Source organism: Rhipicephalus microplus, chromosome X, assembly GCF_043290135.1.
Source record: "Rhipicephalus microplus isolate Deutch F79 chromosome X, USDA_Rmic, whole genome shotgun sequence".
NCBI lineage: Eukaryota > Metazoa > Arthropoda > Arachnida > Ixodida > Ixodidae > Rhipicephalus > Rhipicephalus microplus.
The window spans coordinates 161910090-161920291 of NC_134710.1; the positions used below are offsets into that span (position 1 = coordinate 161910090).

Sequence of the window (10202 nt, forward strand, 5' to 3'; positions counted from 1 at the left end):
AAAGTGCAACGCAGGGTGTATTGGAGCATACATAAACAAGATAACGTGGCGCAACATCAAACACCATTACGCAAAACTGGAAAATACAAAAAGACACAGCCTTTGTTTGAAGTTATTTTACGGCCCTCCACATGACCTTTTCTTTGAAATAAAGATGTACTTGGATAGTTGCTACAGCTTGTCCATGGCTGCCTATTTTTTACGCGAAAGTGTTAAAGAGCTCGTTTCACAGAAATTCTGGTGTCGGCATCACTGGTTGCGGGCGAATAATAATCTTGTGGGTTACCAAAAAATTCAGAAAGATGCAATACATGAAAAAATTCTGTGCCCGAATTGGGATCGAACCCTGGTTGACTGCGTGGCAAGCGGTTGTTCTGCCACGCAGCCACCTGTACGCTTGCGAATATAACGAAAATAACTACATCTGCTTGGAAATGCCGTGAAAGTAACTTTTATTGATTGATTGATTGATTTGTGGGGTTTAACGTCACAAAACCACCACATGATTATGAGAGACGCCGTAGTGGAGGGCTCCGGAAATTTCGACCGCCTGGGGTTCTTTAACGTGCACCCAAATCTGAGCACACAAAAGTAACTTTTATGGTTTACAAACACTTGTGTTTTGTATGCATGCTTCTCAACGCCGCACGAATTATTACAGTAAGAATGCGCGGTACAAGCGTTCATTACCATTGGGCGTCAAAACTTGTGATTATCACAATGACTTCACGATTTAAAGCTGGTCGCCCAAAACCCACACATCGTTGCGCCTGTTCCCTTAAGGCAAATGACTGCATGCATATAAAATTCGAACAGGTTTCACGCACGAAGTGTGAAGTTTGCAGTAGGGACAAGATGTCACTATAGCGTTCTACTTTTCATGGCGAAACTTAATGCTCTTTTTTTTTTTTGCTTTAAGAAATCTGTCCTCGTTTTAACACAGCTGCTAGCATTAGGCATAAAGAAACAATGCACATATTCGATCAAATAGCGGTATATTTCAAGAAGCGTTGACGGACTCTTCTGTTTATGGTGCCCCTGACGTGACCATGACTGGTATTCAACGCACATCTCGACAACGCGTAAACATGCGAGAAAACTTGCAATATAAAAAAACGGCAGTTCTCACGTAATTTGAGAAGTACGCCGTAGAAAGGTGAACGGGTTGTAATTTTTTGGTCAGCGAGGCGTCATGAAATGACTAAAAGTGTCAATGTTTTTTGAAACAAATACATTTTCTTAGCGGGCAAAGGAACGTTTCAGAGAGTCGGATAAGGCATCTAGCTTCTTTCAAAAACTTTTCCCCTACGCAGTAGAAAAATGCATTTCAAAATGCAATACCAGCAAGCCTCAGAAGCTACCCTTGTGTAAATATTGCACGCTTAGAGATTAGGAACGGCAGATGTGTTATATAACCAGTTCTTTGCGATAAGCCGATATGAAGCGCAGGTGCTCGTGAGGATGGTAGCCCTCGACAATGCTAAATAAACTTCAGTGCTTGGCACCTACCTACCGTTGACGTGAAGGCGACCTGACGGCTGTATTATAGGAGTACATATGTAATGTTTATTCAATTGGATAGCGAGCACTATAACCACAATTGATGTTTCACGAACATTACGGTCCATTTGAAAAGTAGTTCTGAGACCTGGCGTGGCTCGGTGGTATAATGCTTGATTGCCGCGCAGAATGCTTGGGCTCGATTCCTAGTTGGACCCTAACGTTTATTCTTTCCATTTGGGGAGTCAATGCTGTCGATGTGTCAGGTTTTTAACGCTCACGCGTTATAGTTACCCATGTGTGTTCTCATCGTTCCTGGGTAGTTACTAAGTGTCTATCTCCTGTATTACATAACCGCATTTCGTTCACGCGAAGGGGTTGATTGCGAGAGCACTTAGAATATACACAGACAGACAGACAGATAACCTCAAAGTAGCCGAAGTTCGCTAAGAAATGCTTCGCCTCTATTACAAACTAAAAATTCACCACCAGGTTTTTTTTTTAAAATGTGGCTTAGAATGTTGCAGAAGTTCTCCAGCAAAAAAACTCCCAAGCATTTCCCCGAGGGTGAACATGGTTAAGTGCGAATGCACGGGGTGATGCTATGAGCGAAAAGAGCGGTCGAGCGAGCGAAGGGGGAGGGGGACGCGCGCAGCAGCGTTAAAGATATCAGGCGCGTTACTGACACCGATATCACCGTCGCGTCCGTGGCTTATTCGGTAGAGCGTCGCGCTGCGGCCCGCCAAGTCCTCTTTCTTTTAAACATAGAAGACTGCGGATGCCGCCGACGGCGGTGGATGGTTTGGGGTCGCTTATAAAGTGTATTCACACTTAAAAAAAAACGATACGAGTAACTGCGCCACCTGAAGCATGAATAGTCACGGGATCATGACGTGGACGAGGGCCGCAGTAGTCTTCAAAGTAATGCCTTATATGGCCGTACTTGTGGCCGGGAAACGGAAAGTCCAATTACAGCAAACAATGCGTGCTGTGCACGGATATCGGCGAACAGAGCGTTTGTCATCGGTAATTCCTCATCGCCGGAATGCGCCATCCTTTATACACCACACGCTGAAGCGTTATCGCTGGGATTTGCATGGTCTCTCGATTGAGCTTTCGCGTTCTGCGCGTAATCTAAACAAAATAATCTCAAAGACAGGCGAAGCTGCCAGAACATAGCGACGTGGCCTGCGCCGAGTGTCGCTAACAATTCTTTGTGGGCGAAACCTGAATACATAAAAATGAAACAAGAAATACGCGTGGCAGAATGAACGGAATGGGAATACGTTGCAAACTCATGACTTGCGGGTTTGTAGCGAGCTTCGAGCCCAAAATAAAGAGTTTTTTTTAATCTTGAAGTTTCATGTGGGCCAGGTTGTTTAATTGTTAGAAAAAGCTTTTACCTCTTATGTAACAATGAACACCAGTAATTGTGGACCCAATGGTAGAACGTTAAGAATCTTCGGCTGTTGTCGTACATTGCTAAGCTTACTCAGGCGTCGGCTGCAACACTCGACGTAACAGGAGCCACAGAAAGTCAAAGAAATGCTCTACGGCTGACCATTCTCCCCATTTCGGCGCTATAAGTATCGCGAAATACGTCTCATGCTCAAAATGTGTGGTGCCTTTTGATACAATTATTACCGACTCAGGGGCAGACTCACTTGATCTGTCATAAAAGTTCCCCGTGAAGGTCTTATCAAGATCCTAACGTCGACTAATCGTCCAAGCAGTCGACGTTCATGCGCTTTCAGCAATGATATATTAATCTTGTTGGCAAAAATACTGGTTTCTTGTGTCCTGATGCAATTATTCTGTAGCGTCTGTAGAAAGAACCTGGTATGAAAGGAGAAAAATTACTGCAGTTTGCATGACGCCACGAAAGGCTGAATCCCAGCTGACCTACCTATTGAGCACGTATAGCTGGCACTGCTTTGCTAAAATTTTACCCTCTCACCCGTCTCCCCTGCCTAATTATACTATAGATAGCTACCCTCACAGTTTTTTTAGTCTGTACCTCTTTTCTACGTTCAATTGTTTTTCTTTCTATCTTAATTCTATCCTGTAGGTTTATAACGTTTTTCTATTTCTTTTTCGCTACCTCTTTCTCTGTAGTAGTCTCAACCTCAGTATTTTTCACTCCTCGATCTCTGCTGGAAACGCTGCAGAAATCAATTTTCCTCGCTTTGAGATCCCACCATGGCTCCCGCAGCAATAATCACGTTCCCATAGAAACAAACATTGGGCAGTGAAAACAGTCGCGCTTCAAGCAAACAAAGCAGGCGTGGGCTGTTTGATGCTCCATAATCTTTTTTTTTTGCCGTGGTCACCGATAAGGCAGTCGGCAAAAGAACTGCCATGGCACCACAATTTAAGTTTACGCATGTCACGTGCAGTACTGTCCACTGTTAGGGGAAACACGCGAACGCGTGGCGAGATTTCTAAACGTGGTGCACGCGCATAAAAGCGCAAATACTTTCCGCCCCTGTGCTTGACGAGAGCATTCAATTTTTTTGCGTAGCGATTCAAGTATCCACTAGTAATCAGCAGGCACACAAAAGGTCCAGGTTGTTTCTTGCTGTGGTATCTCACAATTTCTAAAACATGAGCACCGTCACGCTCTTCATTCACGCTTTACCACGGCAGTGACAACACGCCGACTATTCTTTAATGTAGAGCTTGACTATTCGAAGCCTGTCATCCGCAGGTACCCTGGCCATGCCGCATCTAAGAGCTGGCCCCACTGAAAATTCGTTCATAGAATAATTACGCCCCCAGCCACGAAATTCTGGGAAGTCGATCACGAAGCACATCACTTGTGTAGCCTGTCACTGTCAATGCTCACCAAAATGTTAGTCGTAAGCTTTGCACAACGCTCTAACAAGCCGGCCGCCTTTGATAACAGACAAGGAAATTGGTTCCCGATGCAGCGATCATAGCCGGCTCTTCCTTCTGACCACTAAAACATTGCATGGCGTTAGCGCGCGCCCAGCGCTTGGGCGGGGAATTATAGCAGACGACGCAGGGCACGAACCACCCTTGCGATTCTGTGCGCATTCTCCGCGTTTCCGGATCTCGCCAGCAGTTGGCGCCCCGCGGAGCGCCGGCCGCGCGCTCGCGTGTTTCCCCTAACAGTGGACCGCACTCTACTAGCAGTGTCAAATGAAACCCGAACAGTTGAAGGCCGTGATGGTATAGTGCACACCGTCCAGTTATCACTATTGACTGGCGCACGCATCCTGTTCGGCAGCTCTGCGCATATAGGGGAGACCCGCTCAAGTTTGCCCGGCGACGCCAGCGCTTGCCTTTCCCCTGCCAAAAAAAGCGCACAACAGTAGCGTCTTCCGACCCTTCCGCTCCCTTTGGCTTCCACGCATTTGCGAAGCACGCGCTGCACGTGAAACGTCCCTCATTGCGTGATGTCACCACAACAAAAAAGGGGGTGACATCGCTGCGTCGTCAACTGTCACAATAACCATGCAAACACGAAGAGGTTGACTCCACAAGTGAAATTCTACCGATTCCCAAACCGATGGTACGAAACAAGCAGACGACAGAAATGGATTAAAGTAGTGCGCCCAAAAAAGTATGTAAACAATTTTTTTCATAAACATTAGCACGCGCACAATGCATTCAAAATTACGTGTGTTAATTCCTGCGTCACCGTTCCTCTAATCTATCGAGTTACTGGGAGATGCACGTCCCCATCTTAAAAGTATAGATTTTCAACGCCCGTCTTTAGAGCGCTGTTAAAAAATAGTGAAGAAATATTTTATGCTGCTACTTTTATTTAATATTGTTGGGGAAGCAGTAGTTGAAGCTGTGTGCACATGTGGTATTGGTAATGTGTTATATATTTTTAAATCTACGCAGCGCCGACGGAAGTGTGTGGTTGCCAAAAGCTTGAACAACTATGAAAAAAAGAAAAAAAAATGCATTAGCTGTTGTTGCACGTCCGTTGGCAGATACAGTAAACTAGTTGTTACTGAGTGTGCAGGGGCAGCCCGAACAACACGATGCGTTTTTGATACGTGACCAAGATAAAATGCCTTTATAGCAATGCGCTCTTTCCCTGCAGATTAGACACACACAAAAAAGTTTCTCTGAAAGCTGGGCGCTCATCATGATGGTACGCACGCTGTTCGTGAACTCAAAGTACCCGCGATGAGAACGGTGATAATGCAAGGAAAGACACGCGAGATAGATGTCAATTTTTGTTGTGGGTCAGAAATAAGTCCCAAATAGACCATTTATTTTTGAAGTGTTGTGTATACACCGCACAATAACTTGGGTGGGTGCTAGTAAATTAAGGTGTCCCTACTAATAGCAGTCGCAGCGCAAGAACCACTTAACCTAAAGCACGAGAAGCGGCCTTACCCATGCATCCAGGAACAAACATAGTGCATAGTACACAGAGTAAACCAAATAAAACATGTATATAATTATGAACGTACAGAAAGTTTTATTCACCTCTAACGTCATAAACAGCGTCGTCTTTCACTTACGAAACGCACTTCGCTCTGACGAGGACGGCGTTGTCTGCTACAACTTGCTTCGCTGCCCTTTTACCAAATTGCTGCCACGAAAAAAATCCTCAATTGCGGCATCCTATTAAATGCGGAGAGAGCGCATACATCATAACCGCGCGCGACGCCCAACTCAAAAACACGTGCAGAACGCGTGCAGCGTGCGAGTAAAGCAACGCGTTTTCAAGGCAGGTTGAATGGGACAGCGGAGAGGCCAACACTCGAGTAACCAGTTTTCTCCCCACATTGACTGACAGCGCCACGCTGCGCAGCGCCTCCCTCGGCGTGGGTCTCCTCTATACGCGTGCCTGCTTATGGTGATACGCGAATGGCACGCACTACGCAATCGCGAAGGCTTGCCGCTGTTGGAGTTTCATTTGAATTCAATAGTACTCCGTGCTGCTTTACATAACATACGGGGGTTTTACGTCCCGAAACCACGATTGGATTATGAGGGACGCCGTAGTGGAGGGCTCAAGAAATTTGCACCATCTCGTGTTCTTTAACGTACGCTGACATCACACAGCACTTGGGTCTCTACCATTTCGCCTTCATTGAAATTCGACCGCCGCGGCTGGGATCGAGCCGGTGACCTTCGGGACAGCAGCAGAGCAAAAGTGGGCGTGGTTGTGCCACCGCTCGCGCAATCAGTTGATTTCCTGAGGTTAGCCGATTATCGTCGGCCGCCGCTATCTCAATGCAGGACGCTTCGTTTTACTGGACACAGGCTCGCACAATAAGGATCTTTTTTTTTTTTTAGTTTGACAGCTGCGTTCTTCACCGTCTCAGCCACGTGAAAATACGCGTACTGTCTATAGTTACAGTGAGCCTGTCAGCGCGAAACGATCAGCCAGATGCTGAAGCACTGCGTGTGACAGTGTGGTCACATATTTTGTTGCGTCTAAACGTCTCCGTCACACAAAGGCTCCCCCATTGCTTTGCGCTATTACAAGCGCAAAACGTTGCTTTAAAATGTGAAAGATTACAAACTACGCAGCGATGCGTTACGCTCCGTTCTATACCAGTCCTAGACATCGCTCACGGCCGGCTCATGTATTCGAAAACGTCTGCGGACAGTTGCTCTGAAGATTGGCTAAGCGCTAAATGCATGAAATGGCATAGTAACGGTACGAACAATGCTATGAAATACTGGCCCAACAGTGAACCAGGTCCACTATGGTAGATGCGTGACTATACGGTGCTCAGCTGCTGACGCAAAGGTCGGGTCCCGGCAGCGACGGTCGCGTTTCGTTGGAGGCAAATGGCCGAGGCCCGTGTACTGTGCGATTTCAGTGCATGTTGAACACCAGACCGTCTAAATTTCCGGAGTTCTCCACTAAGGTGTCTTTCATAATCATATCGTGGTTTTAAGACTTAAAACACAATGTATCATAGTTTAACACTGAACTAGGACAAAGCCAGCGTGCAATCTGCTCTAGCGGAAAAGTCTTGTCCAAACAGCGGGCACTGGGTTGCAGTGGGCGTGCACGGCACGTAATTGTGAATATTTAGCTACAAATCACTTCGGCCAAGGCCCCAATTTCTTGATCTGTCATTTCTCACGCTCTCATTCTAGCACTTACACAAAATACTGCACTAGCCTGGACCTGACACAAATAAGCTCGAAGCAGTATGCGCGAAAGTGTAGCGGAATTTCTTATTTCAAATTTTGTCTGCTATACACAAACAGCCGAGTCACACACGCGCCCTGGTTGGTATAAAAGCGAAACCCCGTCTCAAATTACTACAGACAGGCAGGCTACAGTTCAACGTCAGCCTAGTGACAAGGTTGAAAAACGAAGAAAGAGTACAAGACATGTGCATTCCAGTTTCCGTTAAACTATGTTTCCCTGACTCGATGACCCGTCACTAAATAAAGGCAAAACGAAAGCAGGGGCCACTGCAGGGTACAATATCAGCAGTATCGTAAGTTCCTTGTTCTGACACAGCTGTATTGGCGTCGCGAGAGGACTGATTCCACACCCCATAAAAATACCTAAATTAAGGCAACCATTGAGCATACAGTCAGCAGGCGCACTTTTGGAGCTTCGTGTCAGTTTTTTTATGTTTTTACATATATACACTACCACATCTAAATTACACCGAAGACAGGGCACTGAATTAACGCTGCACCTCACAGTGTATTAATAACCACTTACTAAATGAACAAATATGCCATTACCGAGCTACTGTTGCGACATGAGAGCCCGAAAAATTAAGCCTGAAACAGCATGTACTCACATGTGGTGTTGCTCGTCATAACGCCGCTGTCTGGCAAGCGAAAGGCAAAAGTTAGCGGGAGAACGATTATATGTCATCTCGATATGACGTCATTATGTCTTCGGCGCTTGTGCAAGAATCCGCGCATAGCAGGGCAAACCGTAACCAAGCATACGAGTCGTCCCTCTTGCCCTCGCATTTCTTCGTAGACTGCGCGCGCAACTGAAGATGTAGCCGTGCCCTAAAAAGTGCAGGACCCGTATTCTGAAATGATCGCGAAAGGCGACAGTATTGTCTTTGGTGATGTAGAATCTGGTGCGTTCAATTACCGAACAGTTCAATGTCAACGTTGCAATTGCTGTTGCTTTACTAATGACTGACAACACAGGAGTTAGCGTATTGTTCGATTGATTGATTGATATGTGGGGTTTAACGTCCCAAAACCCCCATATGATTATGAGAAACGCCGTAGTGGAGGGCTCCGGAAATTTTGACCACCTGGGGTTCTTTAACGTGCACCCAAATCTGAGCACACGGGCCTACAACATTTCCGCCTTCATCGGAAATGCAGCCACCGCAGCCGGGATGCGAACCCGCGACCTGAGCGTATTGTTCGAGTGCAGGGCAACGCGATCACCGAGTTTTCGAGCGTATGCTGACTTTGACGCATTAGCCAGGTTCAGGTGTAGCTATTTGAAATATAAAACGTGGCGAAGAGCTTTCAGCATGTTTTGTGCTATTGCTCAAAAGCACAAAGTAATATTCAAAGAATTGCGCTTTGTGTGAAATGCATTTACGTCCAGAATTCAGCGTTTTAACAGAATGCATCTGAGTGTGTCGCCGCAGAGACATCGCGTCAAGAACATTTCAACAAATTGGCTCTGTGCGATAAATCAGGCGTGTAACGCGCAGTTAATCTTTCTGGAACATTCAAACCACAAAAATACACGTGCTAGAAAAAGAACAAGCACTGAAAACGCACCAAGGTAACGCTTACTCAAAGCTTGAGCGTGAAAAATGTTTTGCACCGCCAAAGTTTGTATGAAAGGGCCTACCGTTGCGTAAGTATCGCTGTTTCACTACAACCTATACCTTTACGCGCGCCATCTCGCTGGCGCATGACAAGCAACCACAGGCTAATTCGGCCTACCACTGCAATGGAACCAGCGAGTTGTGGCCGCAGCTGATTTGGTTCGCTCACACCACGATTAAAAGCAGCATGGTCGGGGCAAGTGCATGCGCTGGTCTCGCGCTTTTTAGGGGTAAAGCTCCATACACCGTGGGTCGTACGTCTCGTGTCATCGTAGTCGTCGTAGTACCCACTTGAATTCCATTGCATGTCCATAAAAATGGTGTCACAGGAAATCCATGGAGTCGATGATGGTGCGAAGCGTCCGTCCGTGCATCCGCCTGTCCGTGCTTACGTCCATTTCGGGTGGTCTGGCCTCGTACTTCTGAACAATGTCAAGCTTCCAGACGTCGGTGGACGAGGCACTGACGTTTCTCAATTGCTCGTTGGTCTTACGCACGCGCACTCATATTAGCACGAGGATGGGTGGCGGACAGCTTTGCCTCACTCGTCTTCATTCACCTCGTGGGTGTGGTGTGATTTTTTAAATTTTATTTTGTGGCCTTTCTGTGATTGTTTATAAAGGAATATACTGCACGTGAGTGAGACTTTTTTTATACCGCTGTCACACGTGGCAACTTAAGTGCACTTTGAGCGAGTACACTACGCTGCGAGTGTCAGTTGCACTCGCTGCAAAGTACACTTGCCGGCAAATGCGTTCCCCAACCTAACTTCACTGTGACGGCTGCGACGAAGTGTGTAGTTTCGGTACCAGTGGCTTGTACAGAAAGACGCTGTTGCCTCAAGTGGCGCTCACAGTATGTTTAAATTATTGTTTTTGTTATGATGGATATTGTTATGTATAAACAAGTAATAAAATGCAACAA

General features: G+C 46.3%; 1 protein-coding gene across 2 annotated transcripts in view; it reads right to left on the minus strand.

The window, feature by feature from the left end:
• The window catches only part of LOC119177102 (uncharacterized), a 39497-nt gene extending 31098 nt beyond the window's left edge, over positions 1-8399 (minus strand). Inside the window, exon 1 of one of the 2 annotated variants that reach the window (XM_037428488.2) lies at positions 8268-8399. The gene's annotated coding sequence lies outside the window, so the exon portion shown is untranslated. The remainder of the gene's footprint in view (positions 1-8267) is intronic. The other variant, XM_075878105.1, reaches the window with a different exon arrangement.
• Between the last annotated feature and the right edge of the window lie 1803 nt (positions 8400-10202).